At 33.5% G+C, this 14,179-nt stretch overlaps 1 pseudogene; it reads left to right on the top strand.

Moving 5' to 3' along the window:
• The first annotated feature begins 5,559 nt into the window (after positions 1-5,559).
• On the top strand, positions 5,560-11,344 carry LOC113780004 (annotated as a pseudogene).
• Positions 11,345-14,179: the final 2,835 nt, after the last annotated feature.

Here is a 14,179-nt window from a genome sequence, read left to right as displayed (position 1 = left end):
AGTGCAGGAGGAAACATAGCCTATCATGTTGGTCTTAGTGCAACTTCTTCTGCTGATGATCTTCAGCCTTTGAACATTAAAGGCTTGATTTTGCACCAACCATTCTTTGGTGGCAACAAGAGGACGGATTCGGAGTTGAGGGCTGTAAATGACAAGATTTTACCACCCTGTGTTAGTGACATCATGTGGGAACTTTCATTGCCCGTAGGCGCTGACCGAGATCATGGATTTTGCAATCCAGTATTGAGCATCAAACCCGGACAATTCGATCATATTAAAGATTTGGGACGGAAGATTTTGGTGACTGGCTATGATGGTGATCCGTTGTTTGATAGTCAAGCTGAGCTTGTAAAAATGTTGGAAGACGAGGGTGTACCTTTAGTGGCTAAGTTTGCACAAGGAGGCTATCATGGTATTGATGGTTTTGAGCTTCCTAAACTTAAGGTTCTGTGTCAGGTTGTGAAAGAGTTTATGATCTCCTTTGTAAAAACAGCTTAGAAAACTAATTTTAGCAACGATGTTTAATCTTGTACTTCTCAAAATACTGTTTAATTTCTTGTGTCAATTTTCATAAATGAAAATTTATTGTTGATTACTTTTGTGATGTTCTTGGCACCAGGGCTGTGGGCATGGATGCTACGGTAGATCGGTTCTCTCATTGGAGGCAATTGGTGGTATCCGGTGCTTGACTTGAAAACTTCACTAAATAAAAAATTAAGAAATCAGAATTTAAATTGATAGACTATGCATTAAGCTTTATATAAAATGTTTATGTGAGAGGATTATATTTTGAGGATTGAGGATTATAGAGGTTTTGGGTTCTAATATCTTGTTCCATCCTCACTTCTAAAATTCCACCTCTTTCCTGCTGAAAAAAATTACTAAAAAAAAAATAAATCTTCAACCAAATGCTGCTTTCAAAAACCTTAAAAAGGCCATGGATTACCGTATTCATGTATTTTGGGTTGAGCAGTTCCGATCATCTATTTTTGGGTCCATTTGTAATCATATATATATATAATAAAGTCGTATTCTCATTCTTATTCTTTCATGTTTTCTTTTTCCTACGTGGCTTAACGAGATGACAAGTAATTTCCGACGTGGCTTGCTCATTTTTTGTTTGGATGTATATCAATTCTTACTTCCTATAAGAAATCTTAATATTATATGATTTCCATTCCCTACCCAAAAAAGGAACTGGAAAGTAATGCGATATACATAAAAGAGACATAAATATCTCTATTAGATATATCTCCAAATTCATGCCAACAATTTGTGTACTGCATAGGGAACCGAAGTAAATAAGAATTGTTGTCACTACAAGAAGTAGAAAAGTAACTAATTTCAAAAGGAACCATTAATAATAGAAGTCAATATCTGATGTTGGAAATAGGATTCTTAATAAATTTTATTATTAAGTACATTATCAAGACATAGTGCATAGCACGAAATTTATGGAAAAGAAAAAGTTAATTGAATCCAATTAACTATATGTATTTGACCTGTACGTCAAATATAAATTTCTATTTGAGCACGGGTTTGTAAATTCCTATAAACCCGTACGGTCAAATATAAACCCGTACGGGAATGTTATGGTATTGTTGAATGTTATTTTTTTCATTTTTGAATTATTATTCACTGAATTAGATGTTCAAATTTATATTATAAGAATACTTTATATATTACAATGCGCATAAAGTAATATACTTAAGACAAGTTATAATAGATTATACATTAAATTTGTATTTTATATCGACATTTTTATAAAATTGACTAAATAGTTTATTATTTTTCGACGATTCCCGTTCAACGAATGAGTACAAAACTAGTTTGATTTATATAGTGTAAGAAAACCTACTTCACGCAAATTCGTGGCATTTAAGAAACAAAAAACAATTTAAAAGCTCGTAGCATTTTTTATGCAAGTGGAGCTCTTCTTCACAAGCACATTTTTTCTTCACGCATACTCCCCATCTCTCTCCTGCGCACACATATTCTGTGTTCGAATATAGTAGGAATTAAAAAAATCTAAAATAGTAATTTAACAAACAAAATATTAACTAAATAATATCCATATAATAGAATACTTAAATTCAGCGCTCAAGTTTAGCTGATTATCAGATGGATATAATAGATATGACATTGTAAATTCAATATTCGTTTGAATTGAGGAATTTGATGAAGAATTTGAAATCCATCTAAATGGCTTTAGTTGTTTGGATTGTTTAATAGGCATTTAACTATCCAATATACCAATTATTAAAATAAATTTTAAATACTAGAATAATTTGTAATTTTCAAATTCAAATACTTAGTAAATAATATAAATAACTAGAGGGATTCAAGAGGATTTCAAACCCTTGATTAGATTCCTCAATCCAAACGCAACCTAAATGTTTTATCACTTAAATTTCAATCTTCAGTTTCATATTCTAGTTTTCAGCTTCCAATGTTGATATAATAATCCCGTAAGCTGCAAACAAACAACACTATTTGATTGGATATGAGTTTATTTGAGATAATTACTGTAGCAATTTTTGTGATGTGATGTATGTGAGATGAAAAGTGATTGGAATTTGTGAAGCAAATTATTTTATCTCAAAACATTTCAATCTAAACACACCAATATATCATTAGCATTAGGGCAAAATACATTTTATCCCTCCGTGGTTTAGCACTTTTTTGTATAACCCCAACATGATTTTAAAAATTATACATAATTCCCTCATAACTTGGATTAAAGTATCAAAATGACGAAATTTGCATTCCATAATGAAGTCAATTAAAATATCAAAAGTACTTCTATGTATAGTTGAAAATTATTTATTAACTACAGGAGGTTATGTATATATTTCAAGAATTATAAGGGGGTTATATGGTAAAATACTAAATCACAAGGGGGTTATATAGTAAAATATAAAATCATATGTGGTCAGAGTGTCATGTATATTATGTTTATATATTTTGATCACTTCACGCATTTTAGTTTTTAAATAAGGATAATTTCGATATTTTATTGATTCCGTTACAATGATCATTTCTATCATTTGAACACTTTAATCCAAATTATGATATGGTTATATATAACTTTTGAAACTATATAGGGGTTATGTGAAAAATTGCTAAGCCACGGGAGGTATGATCTATTTTATCCTTTGCATTATTGTGATGGATTACAAAATTTGATATCACATCAAGCATTAAATATAATATCAGTAATCACCTTTTACCACTTTAATTTCACACTTAGATGACAACTTCTTCTTCTTCTTTTTTTGAATTTTTTTCCCGTGTTTTGTTGCTGTCAATACCTTCTTAAACCACCGCCAGGCTGCGGGCGCTAGGCCCCCTGTTCTATCATCATAAGACAAAGCACCGAGCATCGAACTGTGCCAGAGCACAGCAAGTGGCTCCTCGGACCACAATCATGCTTGTTTCTGGAGGCCATAGTGATGCTCAAATTTTAAAGAGTAAAGTGAGATGAAATTTTTATGATTTTTTGTGAAATTTTTATTTTATTTTTTTGTTTTCTATTATATAGTGTTATTTTAATTTGTTGTATTTTAATTTTTTTATCCTTTTATTAGATATTACAATTTAAGGAAACAAAAAAAAATTCTAAAATGAGGTGTTTATGAATGATAAATGACAATATAATGAAAGGTGATACAATGTTGGATTAGGGTTCTATCGAGTCGAGTTGAGTTTGAGTTGCATCATACTCGATTTCAAACTCAATCACTATCAGTGCTATTTGAACTTGAACTCGAATTCGAACGAGTATATAAATTTGAACTCGAACTATACTCGACATAATAAAAATTAAGATCGAACTCGATTCGTTTGAGTTCGAGTAAACTACAAGTCATATCAAACTCGAGCTACACGAGCTTGAGTTTTTCTTCTCTTGTTTTTAAGTTTTTACATTTTAGATTTATTAGATTATTATTTTATCATTCATCATTTTTTTTACTAAATATTACTTCATGTAAATTTATTAAAATGCGGATCCATACTAGTCATTCCATAATTAAAATATATAATATATAAATAATATAAATACTTAATTTAATTCATTGGGTACTTGAATAATTACTACTGATGCTCGAATTCAACTAGTTACGCAGAATGAGTAGATCGAGTTTGCTAAATTTTTGACCAGGTCGCTCGCGTCGTCCACACCCCTATGTTGGACAAAAAATCTTCTATGCAATTAAATTGAACGCAAAGGTGGTTGGCTAGATATATACAAGTATAAACCAATTAAAAGAAAGAAGAAAATTGGACCCATCAAGAAGATAATTCAGACGTCATTTTCCTCTCAAATCTTGCGCTTTTATGAGCTTCTTGTGTGTCTGCTTTTTCAACCCCGCTCATGACGTACTAAATTATATTGATAAACAACGTGTGGCAATGTATGAATTCCAAGGAACTGACGAAATGACCCTTTAACCTTTCTTTCTGTGCAGTTCCAAGTCTTCAAGTAACGTCAAACTCATAAACGCTAGCTCCAAAGCTTACACCAAAAGGCAGTCAAAATTCTCATCCCTTATGGCTGATCCAATTGCAGCAATTTCATTCGCTGATCCTCATGTTGATCCCTATGGTCATCTGGGCTTAGTCCGGAACCCCGACGGCTCAGTCACGCGTCAATTTGAACATCCAAAAACACCCGTCTCCTCCTATGATGGCAGCCCTATCCTTCTTGTCAAAGATGTCCCCATTAACCTATCCAAGAACACTGGTGCCCGTATATTCCTACCGAAAGAAGGACTTGAATCCTTCCCGGGCAGGAAACTTCCGCTCCTGATTTACTTTCATAGTGGAGGATTCGTGATTGGCAGCGTGGCCACGACCGGTTTTGATGATTTTCATAGAGCTTTAGCTACTGAGGTCCCGTTTGTAATCGTATCAATCGAGCATCGTCTTGCCCCCGAGCACAGGCTGCCGGCAGCCTACGAAGATTGCTTGGAAGCTTTGCACTGGATCAAGAATTCACAAGACGAATGGTTGGAAAAGTATGCAGATTTATCAAACAGTTTCCTCATGGGCAGCAGTTCAGGGGGAAACATTGCCTATCATGTTGGCTTGAGTGCATCGTCATGTGTTGATGATCTTAAACCTTTGACTATTAAAGGGTTGATTTTGCACCAAGCATTTTTTGGTGGCAACGAGAGGACAGAATCGGAGTTGAGGGCTCTGAATGACACGTTTATACCGCCCTGTTGTACTGATGTCTTGTGGGAACTTTCATTGCCCGTAGGTGCTGACCGAGATCATGAATTTTCTAATCCAGTCTTGAGCATCAAACCTGGACAATTCGATCAGATTAAAGCTTTAGGATGGAAGATTTTAATGGCAGGATATGAAAATGATGCATTGTTTGATCGCCAATTTGAGATTGCCAAAATGTTAGAAGGCGAGGGTGTTCCCGTGGTGACTAATTTTGTTGAAGGAGGTTATCATGGAATTGACATGTTTGAGTCTCCCAAAACTAAAGTCCTTTGTGAGGTTGTGAAGGAGTTTATAATCTCCTTTGTGACAACAGCTTAGACAACTATGTCAGAGGTTTTTACCTGGATGAGTATTTATCCAAATGAACAATGATGTTAAATCTTTGTACTTCTCAACATGTTGCTCAATTTCTTGCAAGTTTCATAAATGGAAATCAATAATGTTGATTAATTATGTGATGTTCTTGGCACCTAGTCTTGTCACATACTGGTTCAGAATGGTTTAAGAATTAATAATGCTTAACTTGATAAAAACTCATTTAGTACAGGCATATATGCCATGGATGCCACAGTATTGGTCTTCTTCTGATTTGATTGAAGGTAATTGGTGATTTTTACGTGTTATTATCTATATATATATATATATGTGTGTGTGTAGTTTGTAGTGTCTCTTAAAACTAATTCTACAATTAAGAGAAATTAAAACTTTTTTATTAAGAGAAATTTAAAAAAAAATAAAATCTAACAATACTATACTGATAGTCAAATATAGAGGTGGCATGACTTCCAAGTTTATCCATACCTAAAGATTTGAAAAAGATGTCAACATATTCTTAAAGTGCATTATAACAATGTCGTGCCCTCACCCAAAAAAATTTTTTTTTTGGGAGGGGGGGTTCTTCACAACTATTGTTATATGTCAGTATTCTTTTTTTTTTCGAAAACGATAGATATTTTTATTAATAAAATCTTACAGTATTTGAGCAACGATCCAAAAAACTATTGTTATATGCTAGTATTCGTAGGAGAGAAATGTACTAGTCGGTATTGAAGGTTTTTAGTTGTAGTCGAGTCAAAAACTAAAAATTCCAAGACCAATAATTGAATGATTGACAGTAGATAATTCGTTTTTTCAGAAATTGATAATTGCATGGAGAAGGATGTCGTTATTGCTGGCTATACAGGGAGTAACATAAGTGAAGAGGCAAAATCGGAAAAAAAAAAAGAGACAAAATCAGATCTTAGATATAATTTATATAACCCAAAATTGACCCAACCATGGAGATGAAATATATAAATCAAGGGACCTCCGATGTCTATTCTACAAAATTATTGAAATCGATTCTTTGTACTCAAGATTTAGTTTTACAAATGTCTTCAAAATGCTTGCTATTCTCACAAGCCAATAACACTTTTTCATACCGTATTAAATGGTTCCATCAAACTCCTATCATTTATATCTTGAATTAATAAAAGCAACTATTGTTTTTGTTGCTTTGGAAGATTAAATAAACCCACGTGTTTACATGAAAAGAAAATTTGCTAGCAAAATGCTTTTTAGAGCGTTTTTGTCATTATTTTGATTACTTTCTCACAAGATAGCAAAAAAAGAAAAAAAGAAAATGGAAGTGACGGATTACGTCCCGTGAAATATATATATATATATATATATATATATATATATATATTTGGGATAATTTCAAAAACCTCTCCGGAGGTTTACGACAATGTCATTTGACACCTCTAAACTTTAAGAAATCTCACATATGTCCCTTAATTTTCAACTTTTTATAACTTTATCAACCCATTTTAAAAGATACTATGATTTAAGAGCTCATTTTGGGAGAGATAAAATATTTATATTCCAAAATTACACTTTTTTGTGGATGATAGGGCATAATTTGTTGTTAATTTTATGGTTAATTTCCCTCTTTGTCCTTGCCAAATATTGTTTTAATTGTTGAAATGTACTTATATTTGGTATTTGGCCCTAATTACAGGAAGTGGAGCAAACAAGTGCTAAAAAAGAGACCTTATTGAGAAAAACACTCCACACATGGGAAGTTCTAAAAAAAAATATAAGCGGGGCTCCACAGGATGCTACAAAAAGGGGATTTCCTATCTTTATGCTGAAAAGGGTGGACTTGTACTAGGAGCCTTACGGATAAGAGGAAGCTAAAAACAAGGACTACAGGGGATGGACTCTTTTCTCAACTGCGTGGGAACCACGGAGATAAGAAGCATGAGTCATTTGGGCTCTTGGAAAGAAACGTGAAATGGAATTGGACTCTCAATTCGTGCGGGGACCACGGGACTAGATAGCATTTGTATCTTTGGCTTTAAAAGAGAAAAGGGACGTACAGAGAGTTCTTATCAATAGTTTTAGGATAGCTTTAGTTTTTAGTTTTCTTTTCTTTCTTGGCTCTTTGGATGGCCTGGACCTCAGTTAAATTACGGGGAGATTTTCTCATGAGGCGTGGCTAAGTTTCTCATCTAGTCGAGGAACAACGGAGGACTTGGTTCTACTAAATTTGTGAGATCGAATTAGTTTTTATTTATTTCCTATTATTCACTGGTATTCGTCTATCTTCTGCTTTATGTTCATATGGTTGTTTTATTATTCAATTATCCAGGGCCCGGATTCTAGATTAATTCAATAACCTGCAGCCAATTAGGGTAGTTAAATCCGTAATTGTTTAATTATTCTAAACTGGTGGCAACTGGCATGATTGGGTTTGTGTCAGGGAGATAGGCATGCTAACTTAAAGAGACCCTCGTAGCGTGTTGATTGGTTAGAATTAGGCTCTTCTAATTATTCATGCAATTAGGGAATTGAACTTCTATGGTCATACCTAGGGTTGTTTCCTGATTAGAGAAATAGTCAACGGTCGTACCTTGGCTATGGACAAATTGAGGAAGAGTTGGTTGTTTATCGCGTGTATGACAACTATAACTACTTTATCAGATAGTAACTGGAATAATCCTTGCATCTGTGATCGAATTAAGTGAACCATCTCCGAAGTTGTCTCTTGGCTAGAGTTCGTCCATTATTATTTTTATTGCGATAATTAGTTATTTGAGTTGTAGTTATTTTATTTTATTTTAATTTATTCCAAGTAATTTAGTTACTCTCATTTTCAAAAACCCCCCCATACTTCGGACTCTAAAAGAAATAAATTGTCCCCAGTCCCTGTGAATTCGACCCTGCTTACCACTATCTACAGAAATCATATTTTATTTAAGCAGGTATTTATTATTGCACAGGTTCGGCACCTGTCAGTGGACCTTTAGTTTTCATAATAAACCAAGTTAAATCCTTAATAATTACAACATATTAATTAGGTTGAAAGGCCTTTTGCAATTTTTTAAGTCATCAGTCTAGACAAGGGAATGCAAAAGAAAAAATTATTATAATTAGAAAAAAGTAACATTTTGTGCCTTGAAAGTACCTCAAATTAGTTTCTAAATGTATTGTTAATAATTTATCTTTCTCTTGTTGTCAAGCCATCAATTTGGAAAAAAGTGTTAGAATACTAAAAAAATTCTAAATTCATCTAAAAATACATTGAAATAAAGAAAGTTCGTGTTATGTTTTCAAAAACACCTCAAATGAGTTTGTAAATATAATTTTAGAAAGTTGTGTCTGTCTCTGATATTCAAGTCATTGGTCTATCCAAAAAAAATTAGAAAGTTCGAAATTCTTAAATTTTTAAATTTTTAAAACTACTCAAAGTTCAGGGGTATAAAGTGATATTACTACAAATCTCAGGGGAAGTTTTTGAAATTATCCCTTTTTTAGTAAAAGGTTAGACTTTTTTTGATGGGACAAATTCTGCATTGCATTCCTGAACTTAAACCAGTTTCTCGCTTTGTATTCTAAATTTAAAATTTGAAGACTTTGCACCCTAAACTCTTAATTTTGAATACTTTATATTGTAAACTCTCAAGTTTTGAAGATTGCCTCCAAGCTTTGCACTGGATCAAGAATTCTCAAGACGAGTGGCTGACAAAGTATGCAGATTTATCAAACAGTTTCCTCATGGGCACTAGTGCCGGAGGAAACATATCCTATCCATGGTTCGCCAACTCGGCCGAGTCCGAGATGACTCGGCCGAGTCATAACCGGAACAGTCCCTACCGTTCCGATACCGATACCCGAAACGCCGATTATACCATATCCGATTTGAATCGCTCCGAATCAGTTGATATTGACCGAGTTAGAACGGTGTAGAAGGATACCGGCCAAATTCTCGGATTTGGCTCGGATATGAACCGGTCAGATCATAAACAGCAACAAGAACACAGAGAGTCGGCCACCCATGCTTTTTTGTTTTCTTTTTCAACCACAAAGACAAGATTTAGGGGAAAAGGAGGATAAGGGGAGAAACATACCGTCAATTTCTGTGTACCTTTTGCAGAGAGGGAAGGAGAAAACAGAGAGAAAGGAAAAGGGAAAAGAAAGAACGAGGGTCACAGCAGTATCTGGAGTGATTATTTGGAGAAGCGAGCTGAAGGGGCTCTTCAATTTCTTCATCGTCCGGCTATGAAGGAAGGAGAGGAGAAAAACAGAGGGTGACGGCAGAGAGGGAAGGAGACAACAGAGGGTAAGGGAAAGTGAAAAAAAGAATGAAGTTGACTGCTGAATATCACATCTGGAGCTGAAGCGATCTTCAATTTCTTCATCATCTGTACCGGGCGAAGGGGTCTTCAGTCTGGCCGTGAAGGAGGAGAAAAAGGGCGAAAGGGAAATTGGAAAAAAAATGAAGAAAGGGACGGCCAAATCTCAGAGGAACAACACTAGTTGCAATGATCGTATACTCTCCTTGGCTGCTGAAGAAGTGTAAGACAGCGTTGCTGAGTTGGATTCTGCATCATCTGTTGCTACTCCTTGGGATGTCTTTTCTCTCTTGTCCTTTCTCATTTATGGGTCCCTGCTTTGTAGAAAAGCTGGAAAGATTTGAAAAAAGGACAATTGGATAGTGCAGAAAAGCTGTTGTTGCATGTTTTGTCTTGGAAGTAACATGCAATTAACGTATCATGCTTTATTATGCTAAGAGAAGCTGGGGCTTTTGTATCGGATCAGGGAAAAATATAGAAGGAAAAATTGGAAGCACCTAAAGTTCAAGTTTGGCCCAAGTAACTAAGTGAAAATGCTTGTTTCTTTATATCTTTGCATTTCATAATATTATTTGATAAGTATTTGTTTCTTTATTGTATTAAATAAATACCGTTATTTTCTTTGTGTATAGAGATTTGTATTGTATCATGTAAGATATGATAATTTTATTCTTATATATAATTATTTATCTCATATAAAATAGAATTAGAATGTACATTTGATTCTAAAATCATTTATTACTAATACTATAGACCCTTATGGTAATGACAGTATTATTTTATTTAATAATCAGTAACTATATATGATAATGTAGGTATTTAGTAAATTTAATTTGATAATTGTGTTTTTAATGGTATTTTCTATTTTTAGTAAATTTTTCAGATTTTTAAAAAAATTTTATATACTATAATGTACGTATCACCCGATATTTAACTGATATGCCGCGACGGATGTGGAACAACCGAGACCGCGACGTGACCGCGACCCGCGACGGCGAACCATGATCCTATCATGTTGGTCTTAGTGCACCTTCTTCTGCTGATGATCTTCAGCCTTTGAACATTAAAGGCGTGATTTTGCACCAAACCACCAACCATTCTTTGGTGGCAACAAGAGGACGGATTCGGAGTTGAGGGCTGTAAATGACAAGATTTTACCACCCTGTGTTAGTGACATCATGTGGGAACTTTCATTGCCCGTAGGCGCTGACCGAGATCATGGATTTTGCAATCCAGTATTGAGCATCAAACCCGGATAATTCGGTCATATTAAAGATTCGGGATGGAAGATTTTGGTGACTGGCTATGATGGTGATCCATTGTTTGATCGTCAAGTTGAGCTTGTAAAGATGTTGGAGGACGAGGGTGTACCTTTAGTGGCTAAGTTTGCACAAGGAGGCTATCATGGTATTGATGGTTTTGAGCTTCCTAAACTTAAGGTCCTGTGTCAGGTTGTCAAAGAGTTTATAATCTCCTTTGTAACAGCAGCTTAGAAAACTAATGTTAGTTTCTGATTTACTCGGATGAGGAATCATTCAAACGGACAACGATGTTTAATCTTGTACTTCTCAAAATACTGTTTAATTTCTTGTGTCAATTTTCATAAATGAAAATTTATTGTTGATTAATTTTGTGATGTTCTTGGCACCAGAGCTGTGGGCATGGATGCTACGGTAGATTGGTTTTCTCATTGGAGGCAATTGGTGGTATCTGGTGCTTGACTTGAAAACTTCACTAAATAAAAAAATTAAGAAATTAGAATTTAAATTGATAGACTATGCATTAAGCTTTATATAAAATGTTTATGTGAGAGGATTATATTTTCTTCACGCATACTCCCAATCTCTCTACTGCATACACATATTCTGTGTTCGAATATAGTTAGAATTTTTTTAAAAAATCTAACATAGTAATTTAACAAACAAAATAACAATATAAATATTAACTAAATAATATTCATAGAATAGAATACTTAAATTCAGCTTTCAAGTTTAGCTGATTATCAGATGGATATAATAGATATGACATTGTAAATTCAATATTCACTTGAATTGATGAATTTGATGAAGAATTGAAGTCCATCTAAATGGCGCTAGTTGTTTGGATTGTTTAATAGGCATTTAACTATCTAATATACCAATTATTAAAATATATTTTAAATACTAGAATAATTTGTAATTTTCAAATTCAAATACTTAATAAATAATATAAATAACCGGAGGGATTCGAGAGGATTTCAAACCCTTGATCAGATCCCTCAATCCAAACGCAACCTAAATGTTTTAGAACTTAAATTTCAATCTTCAGTTTTCATTCTAGTTTTCAGTTTCCAATGTTGATATAATAATCCCGTAAGCTGCAAACAAACAACACTATATAATTCGCATTAGGGCAAAATAAATTTTATCCCTCGTGGTTTAGCACTTTTTTATATAATCTCCTATAATTTTAAAAACTATACATAACTCCCTCATAATTTGAATTAAAGTGTTAAAATAACGAAATTTGTATTTTATAATGAAGTCAACTAAAATGTCAAAAGTACCCCTATGTAAAGTTGAAAATTATTTATTAACTACAGGGGTTTATGCATATATTTTAAGAATTATAAGGGAGTTATATGGTAAAACACTAAATTATAAGGAGGTTATATGATAAAACATAAAATCATATGAGGTCAAAGTGTTATATATATTATGTTTATATATTTTGATAACTTTAGGCATTTTAGTTTTTAAATAAAGGTAATTTCAATATTTTCATGGTTCTATTACAAATGATCATTTCTATCATTTTAACACTTTAATTCAAATTATGAGAGGGTTATATATAGCTTTCGAAACTATAGGAAAGTTATGTGAAAAATTGTTAAACCACATGGGGTAAAATGTATTTTATCCTTTGCATTATTCTGATGGATTACAAAATTTGATATCACATCAAGCATTAAATATAATATCAGTAACACATTTTGCCACATTAATTTCACATTTAAACAACCACCAAGCTGCGGGCGCTAGGCCCCCTGTTCTATCATCATGAGACAAAGCACTGAGCATCGAACTGTGTCAGAGCACAGCAAGTGGTTCCTCGGACCACAATCATACTCGTTTCTGGGGCCACAGTGATGCTCAAAGTTTAAAGACTAAAGTGAGATGAAACTTTTATGATTTTTTGTGAAATTTTTATTTTATTTTTTGTTTTCTATTATATAGTGTTATTTTAATTTGTTGCATTTGAATTTTTTTACCCTTCCATTAGCTATTAGAATTTAAGGAAACAAAAAAAATTCAAAAATAAGATGCTTGTGAATGATAAATGACAATACAATGAAAGGTGAGACAATGTTGGAATAGAGTCTATCGAGTTGAGTCGAGTTGAGTTCGAGTTGTAACATATTCGAACTCGAACTCAATCACTATCAGTGTTATTTAAACTTGAAATTGAACTCGAATTCGAACAAGTATATAAATTTGAACTTGAACTCGATTCGACATAATAGAAATTAAGATCGAACTCGCCCCATTTGAGTTCACGTAAACTGCAAGCCATAACAAACTCGAGCTACACGAGCACGAGTTTTTCTTCTCTTGTTTTTAAGTTTTTATATTTTAGATTTATCAGATTATTATTTTATCATTCATCATTTTTATTACTGAATATTACTTCATGAAAATTTATTAAAATATGGACTCATAATAGTCATTCCAAAATTAAAATATATAATATATAAATAATATAAATACTTGATTAAACTGGTTGAGTGCTTGAGTAATTACTGTTGATGCTCGAGAATTCAACTAGTTACGCAGAATGAGTAGATTGAGTTTGCCAAGTTGTTGACCAAGCCGGTCGCGTCGTCCATACCCCTATGTTGGACAAAAAATCCTCTGTGCAATTAAATTGAACGCAAAGGTGGTTGGCTGGATACATCCAAGTATAAACCAATTAAAAGAAAGAAGAAAATTGGACCCATCAAGAAGATAATTCAAAAAACTTGTTCCCACATCGGCTTGTGGTAAAGCTCATGTGTGGTTCTTAAGGTCCTCAGTGGTAGTCAAAAGTTGGTACCTTTTGACTATTGCTGTGGATCTCCCCTTAGGTAACTGTGTGTGTGTTTGTCTCGAGTGGTTGAAAGAAGATAATTCAGACGTCATTTTCTTGCGCTTTTATGAGCTTCTTGTGTCTGCCTTTTCAACCCAGCTCATGACGTACTAAATTATATTGATAAACAACGTGCGGCAACGGATGAATTTCAAGGAACTAGCGAAATGACCCTTTAACCTTTCTTTCTGTGCACTTCCAAGTCTTCAAATACCGTCAAACTC

The sequence above is a fragment of the Coffea eugenioides genome, chromosome 8 (genome assembly GCF_003713205.1).
Source record: "Coffea eugenioides isolate CCC68of chromosome 8, Ceug_1.0, whole genome shotgun sequence".
NCBI classification, from domain to species: Eukaryota; Viridiplantae; Streptophyta; class Magnoliopsida; order Gentianales; family Rubiaceae; genus Coffea; species Coffea eugenioides.
The sequence above is the reverse complement of the archived record's forward strand: the minus strand, read 5'-3'. Positions and strand labels throughout refer to the sequence as shown.